The sequence below is a fragment of the Podarcis bocagei genome (genome assembly GCF_964188305.1).
Source record: "Podarcis bocagei genome assembly, chromosome: 7".
In the NCBI taxonomy this organism is placed as follows: domain Eukaryota; kingdom Metazoa; phylum Chordata; class Lepidosauria; order Squamata; family Lacertidae; genus Podarcis; species Podarcis bocagei.
The window spans coordinates 31,519,507-31,531,187 of NC_138132.1; positions in this window are offsets into that span (position 1 = coordinate 31,519,507).

Sequence of the window (11,681 nt, forward strand, 5' to 3'; positions counted from 1 at the left end):
ACATTTGTATGTTTCTTGGTCACAGCAACCTTTGGGGCGGTCCTAGATTGAAACTTGAAACTTTCATAGTACTTAGCTGAGCTCGTTTTCTGGTCACTTTTAACTTAATTTTATTGTAGCTTTTAAACCTTACTGCACACAGCCTAGAGACTGAGTTGTTAAAAAGTATATAAATTGTTGAAATAGATCATACTTGAGTCTAATTGTTCAAATCTGCTGTCCCCTCCCACATTCCATCTTACAACTGGGTTTAAATCAGCCTCCCCCAACCTGGTACATTCAATATGTTTTGGACTTCATCAGCTTCAACCAACATGGCCAGTGGTCAAGGATGATGTGTTTCATAGTCCAGAACATCTGGAGGGCACCAGGTTGGGAAAGGCAAGATTCTATAGTTTCAACATCAGTCAACTTTTCCCCTTCCTTGTTCAGTCTTTTTTGACATCTACCTGGAAGAATGTTATGAAGAACCCAAAAACATACTCACTGTTTTATGACATTTTGCTTTGCCTTCGCCATGAACTTTGGTTGCTCCCCCCACCCTGCCGTACCAAGGCATCCAGCTCCATTTGTGTGTTTTTATTGTAACACTTAACTTTTCGCCAGCTGGTCTTGGGGAGCTGCCAAAGGTGGGGTATGAATGAAATCAAGAAACAAAAACTCCTCACCTGTGTCGGAATGTGCAGCCAGCCAGTTAATTCAGAAAGATTCATAATCTGCATCTACACCCACAATGTGTGGAAGGTAGGAATGGAGGGATCTGCCAATTTTGGCTCTCTCAGTATCTCATATTTCCAATCTTAAATTCAGTTTTCCATATATCTGTAGCAATTTGTACATTTTAGTTAAAATAATCCTCATGAAAATTCATCTGCATTTTAGTGTGAATTTCTCCCAATAAACATGCATTTGTAGCAGTTTGGACTAATATATACATTTTTGCACATACTTTCCTCTTATATAATGCATTTTTATATGCTATTTCATGAATATATGCATTTAGCCTAGCATATGCTAGTTTGGTACAAATTACTTGGCCAGAGTAGTACATTACAAAATTCAGAGAAGAGCAAAAATTTCAATGGATGGATGTGTTTTAAATTGAACTCTATCCCTAGTGGAAGACTCCTCCTACATAAAGGCAAGTCTTGCTTGATAAGGGTGAGAGTCTTATTTTAAAAGTGATTCTCAAAAACTGCATTTGAAAAATTCAGATTTCTGATTAGAATTTTGAAAATATGTCATTTTAAAACTTTTTTTAATTGTCTCTAGCGATAGACAAATCCAACAATTTCAGCTTCTCTTTGTTTCTCAAGTTCCAGCCTCAAGTTCAGTTCTCCACATTTCCACATTAGTTTGAGAATCATTTTTTAAAGGCGTCATGAAAATTTGCCAGCATTTTATAGAGAATTTCTCCTAACAGGTACATTCTTTTGGTATCTGATTTTGCCTAAACTACAAATTTTGCAATGCAAATTTCCCCAGGGTAATGCATTTCTGTCTACAATCCTCATTGCTATATACATTCTTATGCACACACTACCCCAGTATATGCATTTTTGTACACACTGCTTGGCTAGAGAACTGCAAGGCAAATTTCAGAGAAATGCTAATTTGGAAGGATGACTATATTGTCTTGTTTCAGAAAGTACAGATCTGGTAGGTTCACCTTTAATTGTGGACTGAATTGAATTTCTTACTTATCCCTACTTGCCACTGAGTTTTCTTTCTTTCTTTCTTTCTTTCTTTCTTTCTTTCTTTCTTTCTTTCTTTCTTTCTTTCTTTCTTTCTACAAAACAAAACAATTTTGGCTGAGTTTCAGACACTCTGGCAAAAGTTTATTCTCCTTGTGAGTCACCACCACCTTGCCTCCCTGAGAGGTGGTAGAGGACAACTCAACTAACAGTCCCAAGTTTCAGTTGATGCTAGAATTCTTTCCTTAATTAAAGAGTGCTTAATTAAGGATGCCGGTTCCCTTTGTGGCCCAGCCCAGCCTGTTTGTTCCACAGTGGAGCGTGGGATGAAGACCATGTCTTTTCTTCTTCCTTCTCATCCTCTCGCCTTTGAGGCAAGAAGGGCGTGTGTTCATTCTGCCTGTACTGCCAGTTATTGGCTTCTCCAAGTGAGCCAAAGTTGAACACACCCTTAGTTCTTAATGCTAGGCAGGATTTTAACAACATTGTTTTTCCGGGATGAATTCTGAGTCTTCAAGGATGCGCCTGGGCTTAGGCTGAGTGGTGGAGGAGGACATGTTTTGCATGCAGAAGGTCCCCGTTTCAATCCCTGGCAGCACTAGGTAAGGCTGGGAGAGACCCTTGTCTGAAATCCTGGAGAAGCACTGCCAGTCATTGTTGATAATACTGAGCTACAATGGACCGGCTTGCTATGTTTCTATCTTTTATCATCTCCTGGTCCTCAGTTTTAAGATTTTCAAACGTTAGCTGCATTGTCATGCATAGCCATCACGGTGGTTTCTGTCAATAGGATGCAAGCCCTGCCAGTTCCCCACCCCACCCTGATTGGCTGGCAACCCAGTGCCTGAGGGGAAAGGTCTAGCCATGGTGTCAATGAGAGAGCTCATCCTATTCCCACCCAAACTATCTCCATTTCAATGGTCCGTCACCTACTCTGTTTGTGGCATACAACCAGGTTTTATGATGCCAGCCTTGTTTTCTACTTTCACAGATGACAGTCCTCTGCTTGAAGGGCTCAGGCGGCACCCCAGCCTTGGCTCAGCCATACACCAGTACAGTGGTACCTCAGGTTACGAACTTAATTTGTTCTGGAGGTCCGTTCTTAACCTGAAACCATTCTTAACCTGAGGTATCACTTTAGCTAATAGGGCCTCCCACTGCCACCATGCCACCGGCGCACGATTTCTGTTCTCATCCTGGGGCAAAGTTCTTAACCCGAGGTACTACTTCCGGGTTAGTGGAGTTTGTAACCTGAAGCGTCTGTAACCCAAGGTAACACTGTATAACTTGCTCATCCTGGCTCAGCCTGCTGAGCTAAAGGTGGCTGAGCCAAGGACAGTGTAAGTTTCAAAAAAGGGATGTTATGGGGGCCAGAGGTGAAGCAATGTGCTCCAGTACCCAGAGAGGCGCACGTCCCAGGGGGCCTGGCGTGTGCCCCGCGGGTGCTGCTGATTGGGGCCCGGCATTTTTTCACCCCCACTTGGAATGGTACCGGGGTGGACTGCCCCCCACCCCCCCTTGGAACTCCCCTGATGGGGGCATGGCAGAGGGAGGACCAGAGAGAGAGAGGGTTTAGATCTGGTGCAACATTTTGCTGTCTTAACTTATACCAGCTTGCTTAGTACCAACCTCCTGTGCAGACGATTGCTCCCCTAGCTGCAAATTTATACTTTATATATGCACATAATTGCAGCGTGTGGCTCATGGGGTGCTATAGGTAACACACTTCCCTCTGATCCACCATTTTTTGGGCCTGGCTCCCCAATTCCAGTCACTATTTTGAACTTGACTCTCGCTGGTGGACCTTAGGACTCCTCGGGCTGGGTGGAGGGGAAACACCTCTGGCCTTCTCCAGATGACCTGCTAATTTAGCAGCCACCCTAATTTCCTCACACAGAACTTGCACAGAAGTCAGATTATATCTTGACTTTGTCAAGCATCTATTGTGATTTGTTTGCAGGGCAGTTAAATGATAATGAGCACTTATTCTGCACTCCTCCTGTTTTGCTTCCCGTTAGTCATTTGTCCGTCCCATACATTTCCCTGTCACTTTCCTAACTGCAAAAAAGTCCTGTTTCTTTTTCCAAAGTGGGTTTGTTGCACAAGGGCAACAGGGCACCTTAATCCGCTCCAGTTACGTAAGCCTAAATTTTCCCTGTATGCACTTGATTTCCTCCTGCAAAATGCAGACAGTATGTAGGCGGCCTCTGAGTGCTTTGTTCAAGCTTGGAGTCTGACCACCCTTGTTGTGAACTGACTGCCCTCAAACTCCCTACTCATCTGGAAAGTGCAGGATACAAATCTATTTCCCTTTAACCTTGGATTTGCCCCAGCTTCCCCACCCCCACTGCAGTCATTTTCCACTGTGTATTATGAAACTCTCTCTTGCCCCAAAGCAACTCCCTGTTCTCTTGCATCCTAATTACACTGTTCTGAGATTTTATCTCTTTCATATATGCCAGCAAGTTATCTCTAGGTCCACTGGGTGGCGGGAACCCCCGAAGAAAGCCATAGCAATCCACATTACTCCCCTGCCTGCATGCTTGACTATATACTTGGAACCAGTAATGTGTTTGGGGCACAGAAATTCACTGATGAACCCCAGACTAGATGGTCCTCTGGAAGGCACAGCTGATTGAATTGTATTATGCAAACCACAGTTATATGAAACTCACGATTATGAAAATTCCCTGCATATTTCACCATGTAACCTCAAACGGGGGTTGTGCAAATACTTACAAATGCTTAGAAAATAAATAAATCTTTTCCCCTATATCCATTATGCAAACTGGGCAGCTTTGCTCAGGTTCTCTTACTTGGCAAAATTTGATCACTGTGTTGCCTACTTTACACAATCGGAGCAAATTTGCATCATTTATTTTCATTTGCCAAATGCGTTCTGAAAATGTTAACTGTCTTGGAAACATTAATTCTGTATTTTACAAAATAAATTAATAAAGGAATAAATATCTTCACGGTTCTTTTTTTTTAAATAAAAAAATGAATCCCAGTATTCCTCTTCAGCCAGGGGATGAAGGCAAGATGCTATGGAGGGCACTGAACCCTAACCTTTAGCTCCACTTCACACCCCAAATATATAATTAAATCTTTTGATATTTCGTCAGCCATTTCCCACACACTTGCAAAGCCTATACAAGTGGTACCTTGGGTTAAGTACTTAATTTGTTCCGGAGGTCCATTCTTAACCTGAAACTGTTCTTAACCTGAAGCACCTCTTTAGCTAATGGGGCCTCTTGCTGCCACCGCACCGTCAGAGCACAATTTCTGTTCTCATCATTAAAGCAAAGTTCTTAACCTGAAGCACTATTTCTGGGTTAACGGAGTCTGTAACCTGAATCGTATGTAACCTGAGGTACGACTGTATTGGCAACCAAAATAACTAGAAACTTGTACACACACACACACACACACACACACCTGACCATTTTCCTGCTCTTCAGTATCTTTTTTTGAGATGGGTGACCAGAACTATAAACACTATTCCAAGTGCACACCAGAGGCCCATAGTTCAGTGGCAGAGGCCTTACTTTGCAGGCAGAGGGTCCTGGGCATCTCCAGGCAGGGCAGGGAAAGATTCCTGTCTAAAGCCCTGGAGAGCTGCTGCCAGTCGACATAGACCAGGGGAGAAGAATATCCACCTTGTGGGCCAAAGTTGGCCTGCCGACCCTCCCCATTTGGCCCGTGAGGCTACTTTCCTGAAACTATACCCAATTACCCCACACCTGATGCCAGGTGTGGAGCAGGAAGAGACATGGTTGCATGGTTCAGACAGGTGTGAGTTCCTGCTGAGATATGGCTAGTGTGCCTGAACCCTGCAGCAAGTCAGACTGACTTATCTCCCTCCTCACCCCTAAGCACCAACTCAAAATCTGGCCTGGTGGGGAGACGAAGATCTGGGCTGCCCATTCCTGATGTAGATAATCCTGGGCAAGAAGGGGAAAGGGTCTGACTCTGTGTAAGCTTCCTTATTCCTTAAAGTGTGGCTGTTGCCCACGAGATTTGCATAAAGGCACCGCAACACCGATGCTCTTAATTTTGCGTCTCTTGCCTAATCAGTTGCCCGAGGGGTTTCTGCTGCGCCAAACATCATCTTACATAACGCTTCCCTGGGACTGTTCAGTACATCAGCCTTTCCTCCAGAGACAGGAGCCCCATGCATGTTCAAACAGATGCACGCTTGGGGCGGGTGGAATGCCTGGGAGATTTCCAGGAGATTGTTGTTGTTTGCCTTCTCCCACAGTGAAAAGACGGAGCGTCCTCGCAAATCTGCACAGGCAAAGGCCCACTTTGTCAGCGTGGCGTTCCTTTTCATGGCAAGCTGCTGTGTATCCTTAGAAACACCCGCAAGTTGTTCTTCTCCAGAACTCCACTCCTCCTTCTTACTCATCGTTGGAAGAGATTGCTCAGCACTTTTGGCAGGAATCGTTTACATGTGGCTTGCTTTCTTCTCCGTTGGGGGAAAACAAAGAAAGAGAGAGCTAAATAATGATGGGTTGTTTTCTTAGGGCAAAGTCTCCCACCCCTGTATCTTTGCCATACCATGCAGTCTATGGAATTCATTGCCACCAGATGGGGGAGATGGCAACTCAGACAAGGATTTGACATAGCCCCTCGCAAAAGTTTTATTTGAATGTCAGTGTGCAACAGCTGTATGTGTGTTGGCAGCGGCAGATTCCATGCTAGGAATCAGCAGGAAAGGGACTGAGCACAAAAATGCCAACACAAATACCAATCAACTTTGCAACCATACTTGAAATACTGCGGGCAGTTCTGGACGCCCACCTAAAAAAGGAATATTGTAGAGCTAGGAAAACCAAATTGATCAAGGGGATGGAGCAGTTCCCATATTGGGGAAGATTAAACCTGTTGAAGCTTTTTAGGCTGGGGAAAATATAGGTAAAGGGGTATATGACTCAGGTATTATTATTATTTAATATGGTATTAAAGAAGAAGGGGATAGAAAAATGCCCCCCCACCCCCACTTTCAGAGTATCAGAATTCATGGCTCCCCAGTGAAGCTGAATGTTGGAAGATTCAGGATAGACAAACAGAAATACTTCTTTATTCAGTGTATAGTTAAGTTGTGGAAATGGCTCTCACAGGATGTTGTGAAGGCCACCGATTTGGATGCCTTTAAAAGTGGATTAGACAAAATCATGGAGGTTAAGGCTATCAACGTATCTTTCAAACCTAAGCCTTATGACAAAACAAAACAAAACAAAACAAAACAAAACAAAACAAACAAAACAAACAAAGAAACATCTTCACTGAGCGAGTTCTAACCAGCATGTTGGAGTTTCAGCTTCAGAAGCTGTGTCACTGTAGAGTAAAAAAGGTGGGGAGTGGCTTCCCCCCCAAACATAGAAGCCCCCCACATGGTACTCTTTAATAATATAATGTATGGGGCACTGGGGAAAAATTCACAATAGTGATCTGAAGCCACTTGTAGATGCATCAGGGAGAAAAAGGTTAAAATGCAGTTGAATGTAATGAAAAACAGGGTCCAGGGTGTCAGGTGGGCCCTCCCATAGTGCTTTGGCTCCGACAACTCCTGCCACTGCTAGATTTGACTACGTGCAAAAACCAGGCAGGAACCTTTACCTATTTCCCAAATGCCCTGGTGCAAATTTGCTGACACATTCCCAGACATAATTTCACGTATACCTTCCTGTTCTTCACGGAAATCCAGAGCCAAATCCACGTGGGTAGAGATTGCTGAGGGAGGAGGTGGGAGTTAATTCTCCCTCAAAGGAATGTGGGTTTTTAATCCCTTTTTCATTTGCATCAAAGCCGGGAGGAACGCTGGCAATGTGCAGGGAGTTGGTACAGAGTGTTTTGCAAAGCACTGGAATTAAGTGCAGAGATCAGATTAGATTAAAGAGAGGTTTTGACCTTAGAATTGAGATGGGGAGGGAGGAAGGCAAGGTGGAAGGAGAAACAGAAAGAAAAAAGGGAAGGAGGAAATAAATAAGAAATCGGAGACAGAGTGGGAAGGAGCAAGGGAGAGAATGAAGAATTACTGAAAAAAGTAAATTACATACCATTGCAGGATTTTCATAACAGTACTTAATTATATTATTATAATATTATATATTATAATAGTCATATGGCACTTAAGATGTGGTTCAGGCATACATGTTTATCGTGCACTGATGGACATCTTGTGATAGTGAGTTCCAGCAGTTAATTATGCGCTGTGCAAAGAACTAAGGAAGGAGTGGGCAACCCTTTTCCTGTTGATGGGCTGTATCAGGGTTGATCTGCCATGGCCAGATGTTGGCAGTGTGGGCAGAATCAAAAACAAAACTTGTTCTGGATTAACTAATTTGAAATCAAGACTGCGCTGTCAGAACATTCACCATGGCTACCTCAAATTTGAATTCCCAATTGTTCCTGTAGTGCAATGGGTCAGTGTGTCTGGCACAGAAGGTTAGTGGTTGAAGCCCACCAAGGGGAGCATTTCAGGGGGATGGGCTACATGACCCTCAGGGTCCCTTCCAACTCTACAGTTCTGTGATTCTACACATAGGTATACAGAGGGTTAATTTGGTCCTTTTGTACAGCAGACCAATACATCCACTTAGCTAAAAAGCCTCTGGACACAGGTCTGCTCTATGAACAAAATGTGCTCCCTAAAAATTGTTTGCTAGGTGAGTGTTCACATAATAAGTCCATGATTTCCATTGTTTCCTATGGAAAGATTTTTAATGCGGGATTCACCTACTCCCCCCCCCCCCGCTCTCTCCATGGTTTCTTCCTGAAATGGCTGCAGCCAATCAGCAAAAGAGAAGCAAAGGAAAGAACTAATTTGCCCAATCTCTCTTGTTTCCTGATTTGTCCAATTTGTCCTGCTCTCTGATTTTCTCTTGGTTCTCTCTCTCTCTTGGTTTTGAACCTGGCCTTTGATCCGTTCTGAGTTTCTTATTCTCCGCACTGCTTCTCCCAAAGTGAGGTTACTTTCCATCTCCAGACTCCATCACAATCTTTTTCTAGAATGCCCTCTCCCCGTTTGCCTCCAAACTCACTGCCATTGGCTTTCTCATGCAGTGATCTTTTATCGGTCTCAGCAAATTCCTCATGGTCTCCGAATCCTTTGGTGAAAGCAGGTCCTTTCATGAATAAGGTTCTTCTGTGGCACAAAATACTCATTGCAGGGGAACTGCAATGTCCCATTCCACCAGCAAGTACAATCCAATCCAAATCTTTATTACGGTCATAACCAGCATAAGGTAAAAGCACCTCCATGCAAGTACAAAACACAAGTACAAAAGTGAGTACAAAATATTTAAGTATCTGTTCTGCTTGTGGTCTCGAGGCATAAATTTGGGAACCTGCTTGGATTTCTCCATCTTCTGTACTGTATTCAATCTGTCTGCATCCATTCTCGCCATCCAGCAGGCCTGTCAAAATTGAATGCCACTGGTGCAGAGACTCATTCCATTTTAGGTCTCATTCCTTTGAGCTATGCCAGAGCCTTTCTTCCTCCCTCGATCCTCTGTGACTCCTGGCACCATATTTAATGAATGCCAGAGACTGCGGTAGATTAATAGTAGCTCTCTTATTGTCTAAAAGTGACTTTACACAGCCCTATGGAACTCACGAATGCAGACCTCACTTCTGCTTCAGTCCTAGTTTCACATTTCATGCCATACCATATAAAGCCTTGCCTCTCTATTCAGGCTGGCATACGTGCCCTCCAATATTCATTCCTCAGATGAAAATAGGGACATTTCTCAATCCCCCCACAACAGACCCTCTTCGTGATAATTTATCAGCATTTTAGTGCACATTTCACATAATATGCATGTTTCATTTTTGCACGATAAACACATTTTTGCAAGCCTTTCCCCCCAATGTAATGCATTTTTGTATGCTATTTTCATTAACATATATACCATAGATTCTGGTGTACAAGATGACTTTTTAACCCCGAAAAAGAGGTTAAAAAGTTGGGGGTCATCTTATACACCAGGAATGGGCGGTGCGGAGCGGAGCCCGCCCCCCGCTGCTGATGCGGCAGCTCCGAAGCATCAGCAGTGGGTGGCTGGCTCTGCTCTGCACCGGGAGAAAGCTGCCCGGAGCGGAGTCCCCCCCCCACTGCTTCGGAAGGGCGGTTTTCTCCCGGCGCGGAGCTGCCCAGCGTATTAGGCGACTGGGCTAATAAGACGAACCCCCAAATTGCAGCTGCTAATTTGGGGGGGCGCATCTAATATGCCCAGTTGCCTAATACGCTGGAATCTATGGTACATTTACATGCACACTTTCTTCAAATGTGCCCTTTTTGGGCTGGAGAACAGTATCACAAAACTGACACAAGTGTGAATTTTGAAGGATAGCTGCAATGTTTTGGGAAGAGTGAATTAGGTAGATTTACATTAAGATGTCAAACAAACCAGATTTCTCCCCCATCCCTTGGTCAGGCAGAAGATAAGAGGCAGTGGTGGGGTGGAGAGGGGTAGAGGATTGAATCTAAAGATGCTTAAGGAGTTGAATCGTTGTGGTTTTTTTGTGCACAACAAGCTGATTTGCACCTGATCGGAACAACCAGGTTCTGTCTAGTATACCAGACACTGTCTAGCTAAATTTTATGTTTCTGCGAATGTGTGACACAGCTCTGGTCAGTTTAGATGTAGGCTTGCCATACATCAGGAAAATTCCTGACACGCCCTGGTTTTCGAGTGTAAAAATGGCATGGGGGGAATTTTTGCTGAACTGGCAAAATGTCAGGGAAAACCTGGATGTATGGCGGAAACAGCTCCAAAAGCTTAACATCACTATTTTTGTGGGAGGTCTGAACAATTTGGGTTTGTTCCCAAAAAAGGCTCGACAATTTTGGGATCCTCCTAAAAAAAAAAAAGCTCAAGAACTTTGCGGGTGTCAGGAAATGTATCAAAATGGACATGTAAATATATACTTAAGGATGGGGGATAAATTCAGTTCAGTTGTCACTTATAGGCAAACAATATAATTCACATTTTGCAAAACAACGAGAACCAAAACAAGAACCAGAACTTTTTGTGAATTTTGCAATGCACTTTTCCAGCCAACTAAAGTGTCCATAAGATTTATTTAGTTATTCAGCTATTTAGTTCACAACAGTAATACCTTGTTCATAAAGATATTTTTAAACCAATGCTTCTTTTTTTAAAAAGAAAATCAAAGCAGTTCACACCTGCTTGATGGCAACGAAACTGGAAAGTGTTTTAAAAATGCATAGATTGTATCTGTGAAAATGACTTACAAATATGCATTATAATCAGGAAAATGTGCATATTAGGGAAAATTGCATATGCACATACAAATATGTGTAAATTGGGAGAAATTTGATTAAAATGCTGATGCGTTTTCATGAGGACTTAAAAAAATTGCAAGCTGATGTGGAAAAATGGAGAACTGAACATAAAATGGAAAAAATGAGAAATCAAGAGAAACCCAATTGCCAGTTTCGCTCATCCCTGCACAATATTTTTATGGGGAGTATTTGTTTTAATTCTCAGATTAGTGTGGAAATGGAACAGAACAGCGTTATGGGAGATATATGAAAGAGGCAGATTTGCCCATCTCTGCTCCAGTCACCTTTGAGTCTCATCATCTCTTTGCTTGAGGTTTGTCTTCTGACTCAGAGCAAAGTGAGACAGGGAAAAGGACATCCAATTGTTTACCAGAAATGAGTCGTTACTCACTGACCCACCTTGCATGCAGGGAAAGTTCAGCATGCCATATTTCCTGTGGCAATTTTTTTGTCAAATGATGCAACAAGAGGAAAGTGTGAAAACTTCATTTAGTAAAATGGTGGACCTTGCAGTAAAATGGTGGACCTTCCTTCATTGGAGGTTTTTAAATAGCAGTTGTATGGCCATCTGTTAGAGACTCTTTAGCTGTGACTCCTTTTTTATTGTCTGGATGCTTTGTACTAGGTTATTTTTCTTCTCCTTCTCCTCCATTTCTTTAATTTTGACAAAGTAA